Source organism: Nothoprocta perdicaria, unplaced genomic scaffold (assembly GCF_003342845.1).
Source record: "Nothoprocta perdicaria isolate Ctin4 unplaced genomic scaffold, notPer1 scaffold_563, whole genome shotgun sequence".
NCBI classification, from domain to species: domain Eukaryota; kingdom Metazoa; phylum Chordata; class Aves; order Tinamiformes; family Tinamidae; genus Nothoprocta; species Nothoprocta perdicaria.
Window position 1 is genome coordinate 44309 of NW_020455825.1, and position 4231 is coordinate 48539.

Sequence of the window (4231 nt, forward strand, 5' to 3'; positions counted from 1 at the left end):
GCGGGGACACCAAGGGACATGGTGGGGACATCATGGGACAGCATGGGGACACTTGGAGACAGCGTGGGGACATCATGGGACCCCTGGGGACATCGTGGGGACATTGCAGGGACACCAAGGGGCATCGGGGAAGCCTGGGGACATCGTGGGGACATTGTTGGGACTCCAAGGAGACATCGGGGGACACCAAGGGACACCACGGGGACACCAAGGAATACTGGGGGACGACAACGGGACACCTGGGGACATTGTGGGGACATTGCGGGGACACCAAGGGACATGGTGGGGACATCAGGGGACATCACGGGGACACCAAGGGACATCAGGGGACAGCCACGGGACACCTGGGACATCATGGGGATATTGTGGGGACCCCAAGGGGACATTATGGGGACATCATGGGGACATCGTAATCATGGGGACATCTGGGGACACTGTGGGACATTGCAGGGACCCTGGGGATACTGGGAGGGTGACAGTCCTGGGGACACCACTGGATGTGATGTGGACACCCCTTGGGGACAATGGGGGGACATTTGGGGGCGGGGCCACCCCTGGGGACACCCCCAGGGTGGGGGCCATTGGGGGAGGGGACACGGGGGGGCTGGGCGGTGTCACCGGGGGCGTCCCGGTCACCGCTGTCCCTTGTCCCCAGGGCGGGTGGCCCCGGCCCGGCCGCGGTGGCAGCCGGCGGGTGACAGGTGAGTGGAGGGGACAAAGGGACCCGGGGGAGGTGACAAAGGGGACCCTGGGGGGGGTTGGGTGACCCCAAGGGTGACACACGGACATGAGGTGACAACAGGAACGGGGGGGAGGGGACAAAGGGACCTGGGAGGGTGACAAGGGGGACCCTGGGGAGGGCAGGGGACCCCAAGGGTGACGAAGGGACCCTGGAGGTGACAAAGGGACCTGGGGGGTGACAGGAGGGGTGGTGGCAGGTGACACCAGGGGTGTCCAATGTCCCCCCCTCCGCGTGACCCGGTGCCACCGCTCTGTCCCCAGCGCGTCCCCGGAGGTGACAGGAGGCGCCGAGCGCAGCCGTGAGTGGGGACACGGGGACACGCTGCCACCCCACGGTGTCCCCACGGTGTCCCCACGGTGTCCCCTCGTCACAGCGGTGGCCCCGGCGCGGGTGACACGGCACAGAGCGGCAGCGGAGGAGGTGACGCCGGACGAGGTGACACGGGACACGGCCACAAGGGACAACGTGACGCGGCACACGGTGACGCGGGACACGGTGACGCGGGACACGGTGGCGAAGGACAAGGTGACAAGGCACAAGGGGAGCCAGCGCTGGGTGGGGACAAGGAGGAGGACAAGGGACGTGGCAGGAGGTGACACGCGGGGACAGGGGCCTGGGGTGGCCGTGGTCCCGGTGTCACCTCTGTCCCCTCCGTCTGTCCAGCCCTTCCCGCACAGGGACCAGCTGCCACCCCCGGACAGAGGTGGGTGTCACTTGTGTCACCTCCCTATGTCACTTGTGTCACCCCCCTGTGTCACCCTGTGTCACCTCCCTGTGTCATCCCCGTGTCACTTGTGTCACCTCCCTATGTCACTTGTGTCACCCCCCTGTGTCACCTCCCTGTGTCACCCCATGTCACTTGTGTCACCCCCCTGTGTCACCCCGTGTCACCTATGTCACTTCTATCACCCCATGTCACTTGTGTCACCTTCCTATGTCACTCGCGTCACTCGTGTCACTTGTGTCACCCCCCCGTGTCCTCCCAGTGCCACCATGATGTCACCCCCCCATGTAACCCCTGGTGTCCCCCAGGTGCCACCACCATGTGACACCCTGGTGACGCCGCGTTCCCCCCCCATTGTCCCCTCTGTGCCACCCCCAGGTGCCCCCGTGTGCCCCCCCCAACAAGTGCCACCCGCGGGGACGTCGCCGATGTCCCCAGGGGCGCTGGGGACGCTCGTGCGGGAGCTGCAGGCCCTGGGCGCTGCCATCCTTGGGGACGGGGACGTCCCCATGTCCCCCCCCCCGCCCTGAGCCCGCGGGGGCCCCGGCGTCCGGGTGAGTCACGGCGGGGACCTGGGGACACCCCTGTCACCTGGGGGGTGGGGGGGGGTCACACTGTGGCCTCCCGGTGCCACCTGAACCTCCGGGTCACCTTGGGGACCCTGTCACCCCCCGGTGCCACCAGTCCCGTGTCCCCCCGTGTCACCTTGGGGTCCCCTTGTGCCACCTTGGGGACCCTGTGGCCTCCCAGTGTCACCAGTCCCGTGTCCCCCCGTGTCACCTTGGGGACCCTCTGTCACCTTGGGGACCCTGTCACCTCCCGGTGCCACCTGTCCTGTGTCCCCCCGTGTCACCTTGGGGTCCCCTTGTGCCACCTTGGGGACCCTGTGACCTCCCAGTGTCACCAGTCCCGTGTCCCCCCGTGTCACCTTGGGGACCCTCTGTCACCTTGGGGTCCCCTTGTGCCACCTTGGGGACCCTGTGGCCTCCCTGTCCCCCCCCCAGGGCCACCTGTCCCATGTCCCCATGTGTCACCTTGGTGGGGGGGGTCTCCCTGTCCCCTCCCCCCCTGATTTTGACACTTTTTGGCTTTTTTTTTTCCAGTTTTGCCGACTTTTCACCCCATTTTCACTGCAGTTAAAAATCGTAATAAAGACACAAAAAGAGCAAAAATCCCAAGAAAATGACCCAGACTGGGGCCACCGCCAGCAGCGCCCCCGGCGTCACCTGCGTCCCCAGTGACGCCATCTCTGCGTCACTGCGTCACCCTGTGCGTGTCACCCCCGCCCCGCGATGTCCCCAAATGTCCCCGGTGGCGTCACTCGTGTCCCCAAGGCTGCTGATGTCCCCACGGCCACCACGGGTGTCCCCAGCGTCCCCGCTGGGCTGGTGTCACCGCCGGGTGCTGGTGGCCCCAGCGTCGTGGTGTCACCGCTGTCCCCGATGTCACCGCTGCCCCGGTGTCCCCCCCAGTGTCCCTCAGTGCTGGTGGCCCCGTGGTCTGGGTGACACGGGGGTCCCCCGTGTCCCCGTTGTCACCGCAGCGACGGTGGCACCTCCTGCAGGGCGGAGGGGAGGAGGCCCAGAATTGGCTCAAATCCACCCAAAATGGGCTAGAAATTACCCAAATTGTGACAATTTGCCCCAAAAGCGGCTCAGATTTCCTCCTCCCCCATCCCCGGCGCCAACCAAGAGCTCCAAGACCCAACGTCCAACCCCAAGGCCCAAGACCCAACCTCAACACCCAACCTCAGCACCCATCAACACCCAACCCAACCTCCAAGACCCAACATCCAACCCCGAGGCCCAACCTCTGACCTAAAGACCAAGGTCCAGCCCCAAGACCTCTTAAAGCCTCAGACCCAACCTAAGACCCAACATCCAACCCCAAGATTCAACCTCAAGGCCCAACCCCAAGACCCCGCACACCCACAATCCAACCGCACGACCCCAACCTTCAACCCCAATAGTCAAGACCCAACAACCAACCCCAAGACCCGACCCTAAGACCCGACCCAAGGACCAAAATCCAACGCAAGATCCCAAGACCAACCTCAAGACCCCAGTGCTCAACCTCAAGACCCCAGACTCAACCCCAGAAACTCAACCTCAACACTCAAGATCCAACCCCAGACCCAATATCCAACTCAAAGACCTAATGCCCAGCCCCAAGACCCAACCTAAAGACTCAACGYCCCAAACCCAATATCCTACTCAAAGATCTAATGCCCAATCCCAAGACTCAACTCCAAGCGCCAACGTCAAGACTCAACCTCAAGTCCCAACTCCAAGACTCAAGGCACCCAAGATCCATCCTCAAGACCCCAGCCCTCAACCCCAATACTCAAGACTCAACAACCAATCCCAAGACCCAACGTAAAGAGCCAAGACCCAACCCAAAGACCATGATCCAACCCAAAGATCCAACCCCAAGACCCAACATCAAGACCCAACCCAAAGACCACGATCCAACATCAAGACCCAACCCAAAGACCACGATCCAACCCAAAGACACAACCTGAAGACCAAGATCCAACCCAAAGACCCAACCTGAAGACCCAAGACCCAACCCAAAGACCACGATCCAACCCAAAGACCCAACCTGAAGACCCAAGACCCAACCCTAAGACCACAATCCAACCCAAAGATCCAACCCCAAGACCCAACATCAAGACCCAACCCAAAGAGCAAGACCCAACCGAAGACCCAACCTGAAGACTCAAGCCCCACCCCCAAAGCCTGAGCTGCCCCATCCTCACCCTCCCA

General features: G+C 63.1%; 1 long non-coding RNA gene across 1 annotated transcript; it reads left to right on the forward strand.

Moving 5' to 3' along the window:
- The first annotated feature begins 1166 nt into the window (after window positions 1-1166).
- LOC112955418 lies at window positions 1167-1437 on the forward strand. Its single transcript, XR_003250885.1, has 2 exons — window positions 1167-1267; window positions 1406-1437. It is a non-coding gene; the product is annotated as an uncharacterized LOC112955418 (long non-coding RNA).
- The last annotated feature ends 2794 nt before the right edge of the window (window positions 1438-4231 follow it).